Below are 14974 nucleotides of genomic sequence, written 5' to 3'. Positions count from 1 at the left end.
GAAGTCTAGACAACAAGCTTGAAGCCAAATGCCTGACTTTCAAATGGCTAAACTTAAGTAAGATGAATTCCGCACCTGACTTTTTTTATTTTGTTCTTGCTGAAAGCATATACATTAGAAAGTTGGAATGGCTATACTGGTTTATACCAAAGGTCTCCGAGCAATGGCCAGTAGTGCATGCCAAGACAAGGATATATGATCAGGGAAACAACCCTGCCATTCCCTATACATTTACGGCCTTCAGTCATCTGGTACAGAGTTTGATTCCTGGTTTGGGTTCTGACTCTCCTACCACGTCTGCTTTCAAATATGAAAGTGTGAGTGATCTAATGCAATCTTTGTCCACCAGAAAAAGATCAAACGTTGAGGGTGCCAGTTTTCTTTATGGCTCTCCAAGGACATCTCATGTAAATGAAAAACACTGCTTCAGACAGTGTTTACTGCAAAAATAGGGGTGTTTTTAGCTCAAGGAAGCTAAATCAAGATTGTGATCTCCATGTAAAATCTGAACAGAGACAAGATAGTTTTAACCTCAGACCACTATCTGAGATAAATCTCAAGAAGGACATACAAAGCTGACCTTCACTGGCCACATCAGGGCGCAGGTATAGATGGCTATCTCATTGTTGGAGATATCCTCTTGCTTGTTTTAGTAAAAAAAAATATTCTGTCCTTGATTTATCCTTACTTTGGTGGTACAGTATGGCTGCTTTTCCAGTTCAGAGGTGACAGCTTTTCTGTGCAATAAGGAATAGGTTGCATTTTTCTGATGTGACCTGTATAGGAAAACTGTGTCCTCTTGGAAGGTCTGCTGTTACTGAGCTGATGGGACAAATTTATATTAAAAATTACCATATCTTTCAGGTTAGTACGATCTCTTCCACAAGCTTCATTTCATGCTAAATTGTTCACGTATAAACCAACACATTTTAAAGCTTGTTGTTTCCTGACAGAAAGTGATGCTGTGGTTGCCAGGTGCAAAGGTGCTTTCAAAGTTATATTGCCTCATTTCAGTGATTGAATAACAGGGTTGGAGTTACCTGAGGGGATGTGTTTTGCCTCTTTTTCTAGAGGTTACATTCCCCAATTATAAGAGCTCTGTCCTTCATTTAGAGAGACAACAGTGAAATGTGATACTCTGCAGGATATTTATAACTGTCTATTCTCAGCCTGCTGCATTGTGGCTAGTTAGAAGTGCAACATATGGCACTGGTGAGAAAATAATTATTACTCTTTGATAACTTACTTAGGGGCAGTTATTCTAGATGACTTGCATGACAGACTCTTAAAAAGTTATTGACACAATAATGCAGTAAAGGCATATATTTTCTCGCAGTTTTCCACACACTTAATACCCTTTAATGTGTTTTTAAACTTCCAGACATTTATTTACCGATGGTATTTAAAAAAACCCCAAAAGTACTCACTCTGATCTATACTGAGATTAGTTGTTATTTATGACTAATTTACTGTGGACCAAAGTTCAAGAGAAGGGTGGTGGTTTCAGACTACCTTCTACCTAGGGTTGATGAATTTAGGATTCCAATATAGTTAGTCAAGAGAAGTAAGTGGTCATGGGAACTAAGTTAGAGAGCATTAGTGAAAATATTTCCTTTTATGACAGAGCTTTATTAGAAAAAGAAAACCAGTCTTAGCTCAAAAACCAACTTTCTTTCTGGTTTTGTTTAATAAATCCTATCTAGAACATTCCAGATTCTGTGTTATTGGAACATTATCTCCACTCTAACAAGATGCTGTATTTATTTCGAAAATTTGTGTTTGAACACCGGTTGTAATACATATTTTATCATGCTATTTCATAATCAGTCTTGGGCCTGTAAGGAGAAAGGGAGGAAATTGACTGCCAATTTTGTAGTTTCACAGGAAGGAAAATAAAAAGGAAAACTTCTCAAGTGCCATGGAAGAGACTGTAATAGCTCCTTGGGCTACAGATTTAGGTTGTGATAGCACAGGGGCTGTAGTGGTGCTCTGGGACTGGCTGTTGAACTGGGGGCTGAAATTCATTCTATGCTTTTTCAAGCATAATTACCTGGTCTTTAAGTAACTGCAGTGAATTTTGCCCCTGAGAAGGATCTTTATCCTGAATTACTCCATTTGACTTTTGATTCGTGCTCAAACTAAGAAACAGCAAACAAGAAAAAGAAGTTAATTTCATTGTCATCCTAAATTATTTTTCTTATGTTTGTGGCTAGTTTATCAGAAATATACCAAGATAGACTGGTGTCCAATGTTTTTGTTTTCACAAACATAAGAAAGGCAAAAACCTACACCCACAGTTCAGGAGGAAAGAACTACACATCTTCCAGTTAGCCAAATGCAGAGATAAGTCAGGGTTAAAGGAGCACCTACTGGCCTCCTGAATGAGGGGAATCAGACTGTTTTTCATGTATCTATGACCACAATCAACGGGTCTTTAGTGATATGCTCAAAATGTTGCTCACAGGCAAAGAAGCAGCGCACTTTATATAAAAGCAAACCAATAGTATAACTGAAATCTTAAAAGTCTGGTCATTATTAGTCCAGATCTATTTGTTACAGAGAAAGAAAAAATAAAAATGGAGTTAGGTTTGTTATATACATACATCTAAATTCTTCCCCTTTTCCTGGTGTTGTGCTCACCCTTGCAATGTTCCTACAGGTCCTAAGGCAAGTGGTTTCATTCTGGTGGTGGTGGTGGCAGGTGTTACAGTAATTCGTGAACAGCTGGAGTTCTTTGGTGGGAGGAATATGATGCTCATGTTGATGGTTTCTTTGTCATCACCTTAGGTTCCATGTAGGGGTGGGTTTTTGGGTTTGTTTTTTTTTAACACTTTTTCTAACAAGCTTTTATATGTTTTTCTTTTTTCATTGGTTTGAACACTTGCATTTGAAAATTACATCTGAGTCTGCTATATGTGGTGCCTTTTATGCACCATAGTGCCATTTCTTTACTTTCTTTATTACCTCTAAAACCAGTTTTGTCCATCACCAGGTCTGCATTTTTTTAACTGATCATTGGTGAGCGGTTTATACCTGTGAGGTTTCCCATGGCAAGTCTGTGCCTTATCTTTAATCAGCCCATGCCTGTGTTCCCCTATACCACATGACCTGTCTCCCCTTCTCAAGACTTTTGTTGTTGTGTCAGGCCTTCCTTTCTATACATTACATTGTTATAGAGTCATAAAAACCTCATTCTATGTAGAATAATTTCTCAGTACTGCTATCTGTATAAAATTATGAGTTTTATACCACACAAATTTAGACAAAAGTAAAACAAATTATCTGTGGACACCTGCTTGATTAAAGAAATTGCTGTCACTGCTAAACCAAGTCAGACAGAGCATCAGGCAGGTCAAGAAAAGCTCAGAGAATACCTGACAAGCATCTGTCCTGAGACCTCACAAACTTAGTAGAAAGCTTACAGTTACTAGCAATGGCACTACCATATTACAAGGTTAACCAGTTTCACTAGTCTCAGTCACACAGCTGAAATGCTGTACAAGTGTTTCTGCCTCTCCAAGATCTAAGCACTACCACTGCCACCTCGGTGCCTTTAGCTCCCCTGCCGTCTTCCTGCGAGAACACCATCAAGCAGATTGCAGGCTGTGCTTCAGCCTTTTCTGTAGTGATTCTCTGGATAACCTCTTCTGGTCTCGTGTCATGGTTTAAAGCTGGGCCGGCTATTAAACCTGCGGCAGACGCTCTCTGTTAACCCTCCCCACCCCCACCCGAAGGGAAAGGGAAAGGGAAAAGGGAGAGAGACTTACGGGTTGGAAAGTTAAAACAGTTTTAATAAACCTATAATAATGAAAAAGAGTATAATAATAATATTGGAATAATCAAATATATACAAATATATATACAAAACCAAGATCGAGCTCCCCCGATGTCGGCAACGTCACCACCGCACTGCAGGGCAGGCTCCAGGAAGGCCCAGGCTGGGCCTAGCGACAGTCGAGAGCTGGATTCAGGGATGCACGGATCGGAATCGGGGGCAGCAGGAAAACAGTCGGAGTCCTCCTTGGACACCGGCCATAGCAGAAAGAGCAAGAGCGAGCAAGAGCGAGACCCTCGTGATCCCCCCGCTTTATACCGAGAATGACGTGTATGGGATGGAATACCCTCGTTGGTCAATTTTGGGTCACCTGCCCTGTCTGCTCCCCCCTGCAGCTGCGACCCCCCTTCAGCTCTTCACTCGTAAGCAGTGAGGAATTCAGCAGTGACCTTGGTTTCTCTAAGACTAAGTACAGCAAGAGCCTTTCTGCACAACATCCCTACCGGTGCCTCAGCGATAACTACAAACTTCGAGCGTTATCAGTCCTGGAAGCAGACACTGTCTGCAAAACATGTAGTTAGTTTCAGAAAGTGCAGTTACTTAGAGGAGACTTAGCTGAAAGTAAAAATCACTGAAAGGAAAATCGGCCTGGTTTAGGCCAAACCAGGACACCTCGTTTCCTTGGGAACAGGCTATATGAAGTAGTGGTCCCACAACTCTATTAACACCTCATTTACAAGGGTGTGAAGATGGGTGGAATGCAATATGAATAAATGAAGTGCATTTCAATAAATTCAGGTCATAAGTCATTGAAGACAATTAATATCACACCCATAGAATAAGAATGCAAAAACTATGTATGATATAAAAATATTAGAAGATCATTAACTTTTTTTATCCCTGAACTATTTTACATAATTGTATGCAAGACAGTATACTTAATGACTATTAAGTTTTCATATTTAGTTATTTAAATTCCAGGAAATGTCACAGAGAAGATCGCCCCAAAACTCTGCAAATGTGCAAACTAATATTTTTTGTGCCACCTCATGATACACGCTATATTTGGCACAGAGAAGAAAACTTCTATTAAATGATTTTTAGGAAGATTTTTGTGGAAATGAATGATGATTTTGCCTCTATAGAGTGCAGGCACTGAAACATCTCAGCAACATTTGCCCTATCTTCTTCTGAAAAATGGCAGAACTCTTCTCTTGAAATTCCCTTTCTCATATTATTGATAATAATAATGGTAGAAATTCTGGTAATAATGATGCTTTCAGCCCAAGGTTATATTTTGGTGAAGATGAATGGAATGGAATGGAATGGAATGGAAAATTGGGTTTTAAAATAGAAGTCATCAGGCAATCTTAACTCTAGAAATTGCTAGATTCTCTGCCTGTAATAAGTGATGTGATGTTGTGCATTCTAACATCGAATTAAAATCTTTTCCATGTCCTTTTTGCAAGGAAGGACCATGAATATAAAAAAAAAATTTAAAAGGACACAGCACACTTTTAAAATAAATGTAATCTGTAATCTAGTTGTTCCAGAGAAAACTCCATCTGCCATAGAATATTTTAGAACTTGCTCCACTGGAGCACATTATTCTTCCCCCCTTAGGCTGTCCAGTTGCACTTTAGAAAACTCAGCAGTTGGTATGACGATTTCTTTCAGACTTTAGGCTATGAAAAATCATTTCTGATTAAACTGACTTGAGAAGAGAATTGCAGTTGATTATATTATAAAGATATGTCAAAGGGACACTTTTTCAACTCTTGTGTGTCTGTGTACTTTCTAGATTGTTAAACTATCCCCATACTACTACCTTGTAAATAGTTTTAACTTTGTCCTGTTTTACTTAATCTGTAAGTATTTTGAGATATTATGTTAATTAACATTATTCTATGTCTTCATTCTTTGACTTATGTCTAATTTGCATTCATAAACATCATTCTTTTAATATGATTGGTAATATATGATGGCAAGAAATTCTTTTTTAAATTAACCAAAAAGAAAAAAAATCTGTACCTTAAGAATTCTCCATTTTGTATAGCATGAAGCTGTAGGTGCTCCAGAAAATATTCAGTCAAAGAGAAGAGAGGAAGTGGACCCAAAAGGTTAATCAGTTAACAAGGACAGAATTTCCTTGCAAAGTATTAGATTTTCTCTTTTGAACAACAGCAATCCTGACTAGCATATTATTCACATACATATTCATACATTGGTTTACGCATGTATTTGTATTGCATTGCTATACTCAAATATAAGGGTCCTATTGGGCAAGGTGCTACAAAAAATGCAACATCTGAAGACAGCTTTAATACAGGTACAGTCTTATTTATTTTTGTCCCAGTATATAATAAAGCTGTATATCTAAATTTTCCAGAAATTTAAAAACAAGTTAAATATGTAACAAAGGAAGTATCTAAGGAATGGGCTTGAACAGTCCTAATAATTGCTTTCATATCTTATGACAATATTAAAAGTAGTTTGTCTATTCTTCCTCCATCATTAGACTATTTCACCTCACAGCAATGATGTACCAGGTTTGTTATAGTTTTACAATTGCTTCATTTTGAGTATCAGATTAAATATTCCATATAATTTCTCAAATCTTATTGGCTGCTTTCACATATTTATTGCTGTTCATATAGGAAACTTCTGGTAATTACCAAAAAATATGAGAGTCGCTGTGTACCACAAAGACTATGACTTTCAGGTATTGTCTTCTGGTGTAATTGGTCTAACTTTTTGTCATGTAATACTTCAGGGTCTTATTTTTATTTACTATTTTCTTACTTATTTCTAAGGAGATATTTCAAGTTTGCAAATCTCAATGTCTTGTCTTGCCAGGAAAACCATACAAAAATCAAAACACATCTAATGTGTGGGAAATTTCATATGAAACACTTTGAGATTGAAAGAAATAGAAACAAGCCAGAAAACAAAGGGGGTTGTGTTTTTAAAAATACATATCTTTGACTTTGGCTTTTGCTATTCATACACATCCTGCCTATGAGTTCAAACCTCTTAGAAATATTGCATTTAATCATCAGACCAAGCGTTTCAAAGGCACCCATGAAATCTGTGAAATTACAGAATCACAGAATCACAGAATGGTTAGGGTTGGAAGGGACCTCTGGAGATGATCTAGTCCAACCCCCTGCCAAAGCAGGTTTTCCTAGAGCATGTTGCACAGAGTTGCGTCCAGGCAGCTTTTGAATATCTCCAGGGAAGGAGACTCCACAGCCTCCCTGGGCAGCCTGTTCCGGTGCTCTGTCACCCTCAAAGTAAAGTAGTTCCTCCTCATATTCAGATGGAACTTCCCACGTTTCAGCTTGTGCCCATTGCCCCTTGTCCTGTCACTGGGCACCACTGAGAAGAGTCTACCCCCCTCCTCTTGACACCTACTCCTAAGGTATTTGTAAGTGTTGATAAGATCCCCTCTCAGTCTTCTCTTCTCCAAGCTAAACAGACCCAGCTCTCTCAGCCTCTCCTCATAAGAGAGATGCTCCAGTCCTCTGATCATCTTTGTAGCCCTTCGCTGGACTCTCTCCAGTAATTCCTTGTCTTTCTTGAATTGGGGGGCCCAGAACTGGACACAATACTCCAGATGTGGCCTCGCCAGGGCTGTGTAGAGGGGCAGGATAACCTCCCTTGACCTGTTGGCCACGCTCTTCCTAATGCACCCCAGGATACCATTGGCCTTCCTGTCCACAAGGGCACATTGCTGGCTCATGGTGAACTTGTTGTCCACCAGAACACCCAGGTCCTTCTCTGCAGAGCTGCTCTCCAGTAGGTCAGCCCCCAACCTGTACCGGTGCATGGGGTTATTCCTCCCAAGGTGCAGGACTCTACACTTGCCTTTGTTAAACTTCATGAGGTTCCTCTCCACCCAGCTCTCCAGCCTGTCCAGGTCTCGCTGAATGGCAGCACAACCTTCTGGTGTATTGGCCACCCGTCCCAGTTTTGTGTCATCAGCAAATTCTCACAATAAAACTCTGTTACTAATGGGTACATATCTTACCTGAGAAATAGATCCATTTACGAGGTTGACAGCTATATATGTACTTTTTGCATAGGCAAATCTGCTTTTTGTGCCCATTTTTGCTCATAAAGAGGCAAAGATGGAGTATTGAGAGTCCCTTTCTTAGGTGTATGGTAGATGCTCTAATAGTTCAGTTTCCTTCCGAGAGTTGCCAAACTCAATTGTCATTATGTGCTCCACAAATTGTATAGATAGGGAGCGGAAAATGTTACTTGGGGCAGCTCCGTAGCTATTTTGCCATAGCCTATCATTGCTGGCATTGCATAAAACATTTTCTGTGTTTATCCTTTTGGCAGTTTCTGCTGTATGCTGTTTCTCCATCCAGCTGAACTAGGTTTTCTCTGTTTGTGTCACCTCACTGTGTGGGTCTGGTTTCCTTCAGACCTACTTCTGCTTGCTTGTGTTGCTTTTTCACTACACATAGTGCATGCCAGTGGCAATGTGAGCGTTTCAACAGCTGTCTCCCCAAATAAAATTGTGCCTGTGTTTATTATTACTGGTGCTGGCATATCAAGCTCTTTCTGTAGGCAAGCTTAGGCCAGCTGTAAATATGTTTTTAAAAATACAGGCATGTATCATGGTACCGGAGCAGTGGGGGTTAAGTATCACACTAAATACCTATCTGCTTTGTCAGTATCACAACATATTTTTTAAATTGTCTGCTTATTTTTATGGTTCACAAAGATGCAGCCTTATCTGCTACATTGTACATATCATATTGTTGTTTTTTGTTGCTTTCTTCTAAAGAAGAAAAGATGCAATAGCAGTGGTACCTAAAGGTAGAATTTTGAAAATAATGAGGTTTAAGATAATCAGTCTCTCCCTGGAAGAAAGGATAGCAGGTTTTTGCTACTGAAAAATAATTCAGGTCTCTGGAAATGTTCTTGCTATTACTGAGACAGTGTGGTTCTTTAGAAGTTTTTTGACTGTTTAGTGATTTAAAAAAAAAAAAGGGAAGTCTTTCTCACATACGAATTCAGATTTCTCACATTCCGTATTCACTAAAACCTTTATCCTGCACAATCCTTTTATAATAACCTCAATTCCAACTGAAGAGAGTGAAACAAGTATTTGTTTCATTATTACACCTCCTATTATATTGCCTGCTTGTGACAAAGCCCAAACTAGTGACCACACCAGATTTTTCTGACATGACACTTCTGGTCCTACAAGAAGAATCGTGACAAAGTTTCCCTTACAGCCATATTCCCTGTATACAAAACTAGGTAATGATTTTGCATAAATTAGCTGCTGCACCTGTCCTTTCCAACAGAAGAAAAGAGACATTTTCTGTGTCATAATTTGACCTCAAGACAAGCTTAATATATTTTGTAATACTCTTTACGGAGAGAAAGCAATAGTTTATAGAGACAAAACATACTCAAGGGCAAGGGCTGATTATAGCCACACAATTAAGAGGAAGACATTCAAACTGTGCAGAGTTGCCTGCCTATCAGCAGCACGATGTGACAAGGATGGCTCCATGCTCAGCAGCTGCTTTGAACCCACTGGTCAGGCTGCTGTGCTGAAATACAGATTTTCTGAAACACCCACTTGTCTGGCAATGGCTCCTTCACCCGTGTAAAGAGATTAACAGATCCACTTGAAGGACAGAAAAACTCTGCCAATCAGATGGAGATTAGTATCTTTCACACTGCCAAACACTTAAAATAGACAAACCTTTTCTGAAAGATAAACAAGACATATAGAAGACTACAACTGGGCTAAATGCTTTAAGATTCTTAGTAACCTGATTGTCACTGGGGTTGCTCAGTTAATAAGAAATGCTGTCCACAAAGACTGATTGAACTTTAGACACTAGTGAACAGTTAATATTTAAATTTAGTTGAACTTGAAAATTTAAGTCAAGAGAAACTATTTCAAAATGTCTCAGGTATCGGGCAAGGTAGGTAGAAAACTGCTCTCCTAGGCTATTTCTGCCATAAGCCTGCAAGAGAAAACTCACAAAACCACAAAGCGTACTTTCCCACTACTGGAAAATGAAATAGACCTTGGAAGACTACAGATAAAATAAGAGTACAATAGGAACAATCAAAAATACAAGTAACAAAAAAAATCTCACTGCACTAGTTGACATGTGCTGCATTTGTTTTGTGAATAGCAGAATACATTTATGCCAGTATCAAACATAACAAAACCTAAGAGAGAGCAAAAGCATTCTGCTTTTATGAATGTGTCTTAAAGCAATTTGCTCTTACTATGTTAGCATGAGTTTACTGAAATCAACTGGAATACCAAGAGACTTTAAAAATAGGAAAAATACAGTGAGTTATGGTCAATAAGTTCTACAGTGAATTCAGGGGCTTCTGATTGATCACTAGTATTTCTGCTTAGACTCATGCTAAGCACAGGCAAACACTATGAGCTTTCTCTATTAAGTTCTGCCAGTTCAGGTCAGTAGTGACCTGCAATGCACTTTCCCTGTCCAGAGTTTCTCCTGAGCAAAGCTTGCCAATCACATAAAATTACTTAGTGGTTTTGGGATATGGACATTTATTGACAAGAGAATAAATGGAGACCACTACCAAACTAATTTAATGTGTATCATAAATCAGAAGTGAACATTAGTCTTCTGGGGGGGAAAAAAAAGGCCCAGTGTATCAAAACACTTTGATACCTTTGATCTTCACTCTTCACAACTGAACACCTTTAAACCAAAACTGAAAGACACATTACTGAAATTCACCCCGGTCTTTCTACTCATTCTTTCTGAGCAAATGTGGGACTTCAGTGCTGTCCTAGACACATACATGTGATCATTTGGCAAAGTTAAAAAATCCTTATCTGAAATCTGGTTTTATGTCTAATGAGTGCAGAGCCATTCTTCTCTTTAAGTAGTCCTCTCCTGTTCACAAGAAGATTGTTTTGGTTTTTTAAACATATTCTAGTTTTCTGCCTGTTGATATTATGGGAGATAACAAAAGACTCTATATACCTTTGCCTCAGAGTAGACAGTGAACCCATATAGGTGAGAGACCTGCTGAGGTTAATGGAATTTTCAATCTAATATTACCATTACAAGTTCTATAATTTCTGTTTGTAATTAACAATATATAACATTTATTATAAAAGATCTAACTTATTAATAAGAATTACATTTAATACAGCCATGCAATCACACATATACATATTTAACTTTCAAATTGTATTGATCTTTTATTTTAATTGACTCCCTGCTACAAGCTTTTTTTGATTAATGCCTGGCTATGTTTCAAGCAGCTTCAATGCTTATGAACTTCATCTAATCTAAATAGAGAGTCTTTGTTTCCATAATGATTTATTTGAATTTTTTGGTTCTGTGGATTTTTTCAGGATGCAGTTCTTATCATATTAGAGATACCACTTTTGAACACAAGAAAAAATAAGTAATCCTCTGTAGCACACTCAGTTCCCAGTATCTCTGAAGTGATGATGCTAAAGAGAGTTTCATGTTCTTCAGAATGGATTATTTACACAGTAATAATCAAAAAGATTATTTGTTTCAGTTATCCCACATAGGGAAACCTCACTGACTAGGTATTTTAGATGTTGATAGCATTTTTGATTGACGTTTATTACTTCTTTGTTGCAGATCTGAACAACAGCCAAAATTTATGCTTTATGAAATGATAAAATGAAGCGAGCAATACTGAAAATATGAAAAAAAACCCAGTTATGTCATCCACCACTGAGCGTAAAAAAACAATGTGAGTGTCAGTGCTATAGGACCACACTGAGCAGTCACAGTGAATCCATACAGCTAGTCGTGCCTGTTTCTGTGGATTGTTCCTTGTCACCGTAGCCCTGAAGTCACAGGTACCATTGTCAGGCTGAATCCTGCTCTCAGATGTCTTCTGTCTGGAAGGTGAAAATCTATCAGGGACCTCAAATAGATGTGATGAAACATCTAATTTCCTTTGCTCCCAGAGACACATGCTTCCTTGGTGATGCCATCAAAGCCATGGCCTCTATGGGAAAGTGACTAAATGTCATCTACAGAAGATTACTCAGATGTGGATATATTTGCCATGACTTCAAGTATTTAAAAGCTGAACATTTAATTTTTTTTTTTTCTCTATACACTATATATGTCCCATGTTGAAGAACAGGGTGATTCAGAAGATGACTCAGAACAGCTGAACTGGAGCAGCTAAGCACCTAATTTTAGGTACAACTAATGGCCTCAGTCTAGGCTAGTTACACACCTCCTTAAGATAATGTTTAAGACAGTTTTAGATGCATCACTTCAGAATCTCCTCTCCACCCCCTGATATAACGGCTAATGTAGATGGATGTGGCAGATGAGTTCGTGTCCTTAGACAACTAAGTTAAATGCCCGAAGTTACGACATATGACTGTCATTTTAGCTGTGTTATTTTAGATACACAAAGTCCTGTCTGAGCATCACTTAAGGAAAAGAGAAGACTTCCTGTAGGAAAGCTCTGTAGAAGCCAAACTTCTGCCATTCTGGGTAAAACATGACAGTAATAGGCAGCTAATTCTTCACTTGCAACTAAGATAACAGGGATCACCAACAAGATATTCCTCCACTTAATTCTCCCAAAGTATCTAACGTTTTAAAAGTGCTCTGAGCTAGGACTAATTAAATTGGGAACTGAGACAGAGAATTCTGATAACAATTTTTGTTGTGGACTTTTGGTAGCCATTTTATTGACTTAGACTCAAAAGAGCCAAAGGAAGTGAGGGAAGAGTTATAAAAATACAATTTTCTAAACAGCTTTTTTCAGATCATGTTGGAGGAAGTAATGAATAGAATTCTTCATTTCAGGCTGTGTCTTAATGAGCAATATTGACTGGTAGACCTCACGCAGTTTTGGGGGAGGAGATGAAGGGGCTGTTTGTTGTTTCCCCTGCTAGTAAACTGGAGGCATTTCACTATAGATATAGCTGAGAAACTTCAGGTTGAATTGTTGTGATGAATTAGGAGCATATTGTCCAGGGAAATGCAATCCTGGCCAGTAAAACTGTACTAAGAGGGACATCATTAAATAGCCAAGATACCTGAATAGCAATTCCTAAGAGTTCCTATAGCAGTTCTGGGGGAGAAGACTTCTTGCCAAATTGGAACAAAACATTTTGAAATTTCCAAATTGAGACTTCTGGAAAATTATTTCAGCAGTGAAAAAAATTAATCATATTTTGAGTTTTCACATCAGTTTGTGTGGAGGACAACTACTACTTCTGATATTAATTTATTGCTTTTGGTTACTGCTTCTTGACTAACTTTTAACATGTTGCTCCTAGAACGCTTTACAAGGGAAGGGGGGCATTGTTATTGCCATTGCACTGGCAGAGAAATTGGAACCTAATTTGAAGTGCAGTGCCTAAAGTGAAACAAGGTTATTGTAATGACCACTGGGGAAATTACAAAACCTTGCAAAAGTTTAGAGACATTTTCGGTAAGGCATCTGTGTCTTGAAACACTCTACGTCTCTCAGTTAAAATAAAATTGTATTACATAACCTGAGTGATTTCAGGAGTTAGTAAGTGACTGATTTTCTGTTCCCTTGGTAAGCAGAAATTCAATGCAAACAGATTGACTGAAATTTTACTATGCTATTGTAATGGGAAAACAGTGAAATATTGTTTAAGACTTTTTACAAGTGAAAATGACAGCACACGAGGAAAAAATGTTGTAAAGGCGGATAGTATTCAAAATGTAATAATATTGAGAAAACTAAGCTCATTCTTTTGAAGCATATAATATTAAAGAAACTGGTAGGAAAAAAGGCCACTCATTTAATGTACATGGGAAGAAAACAGGCATTAATATCCCAAATGTGCCCAGATCAGCAAATTTATGAAGAAATGTACGAACAGAGAACACCTGACATCAAAGCCACTTATAATTACTGAATGGTTTACATTTAATCAGAAATGCATGGGAGAGGAGAAGCAGCTGGGGAAAATGAAGGCATATTAAAAGTTTTAGCAAATGCAAGAAAAGTTTTGCCATTTTGTGCTATTTTTAAAGGCTATATTCCTGGAACAGATTCGTGTATAGCTTGAATTCTTATGAAATGCAGGTATTACCACTTGCTTAAACAAACCTTACATGCCAAAATACTATTGACATCTCTGTCAGCAAAATGCAGCTGAAAGGAAAAAAAAAGCAGTTCCTTAATTTAACACATAAAAATGAAAACATTTTGGATGCTTTAATTTTACTGTGGAAAACCAACGTATGGTGTTATGCACATGATATATATATATATAGTCTATTGTATCACAATGGTCAGAAGAATGAATTCTGTAATTGTTCATGCAGCAGCAAATTATAGAAAAAATTGGTTCCTCTTAACAGGATCTGAGAAACTAGAAAGCCTGTTTCAGAGAAGTATTTCTCTCATCTAACTTTAAACACCTTTAACACAGAAGTCCACATGTGAGCTAATCACCTTAGGCACATTTAACATTTTCCTGGCCCACGTTAGATGTCTACTTTAGGATGAGATGAAGTCTGAATATAAACCCAAAAGACTATTTGAAGATAGAAGTAAAAGCACACACTGTGATTATAGAATTGTATCCCTAGGAGAGAGAAAATTTCCCCCATGCTTAAAGTTATTAAGAAAGCTTTAAGAAATCAGCATTCGAAAATCCAGATGCCAGTATGAAAGCTTTTCAGACACCTTGGTGTTTAAAAATAATTAATAATCAATCGTTTCCCTTTATATTCATATAAAGATGAAAGTTTAGCACAATTATTTCCTAGTTTTCAGTAGTTGAGATTTTGCAAATCTTCCCTTGAGGAGGTTTCACAGATGATTTAATAGCACCTTAAAAATATAATGTACTTCTTCGAAAAGTGGAGGCTGCCATGAAATATTTAAATATCAATGAATTAAGCTGGAAAATGCCTAACAGCTTTTCTTGAGGAATTGCATCTTGAATATTTTGGATCCATTTTAAATATTAAGGGATCCGCCTAACACCTTAATCGCTGGAAAAATGCTGCAATAGTTACATCTGTAACAAAATTGCTTTAACTAGGTCTTGAATTAAAAAACGTTTGTATTTTTATTGCAGCATATGAATTCCAATGTATCTGTAATGGCAAAGTCTCCCGAAAAGCTATTAACCAGGAGAATTACTTGGCCGAGCAAACCAACCTACTAAGCTATTTT

The sequence above is a fragment of the Nyctibius grandis genome, chromosome 2 (assembly GCF_013368605.1).
Source record: "Nyctibius grandis isolate bNycGra1 chromosome 2, bNycGra1.pri, whole genome shotgun sequence".
NCBI classification, from domain to species: domain Eukaryota; kingdom Metazoa; phylum Chordata; class Aves; order Nyctibiiformes; family Nyctibiidae; genus Nyctibius; species Nyctibius grandis.
This window is presented reverse-complemented; position numbering follows the sequence as displayed.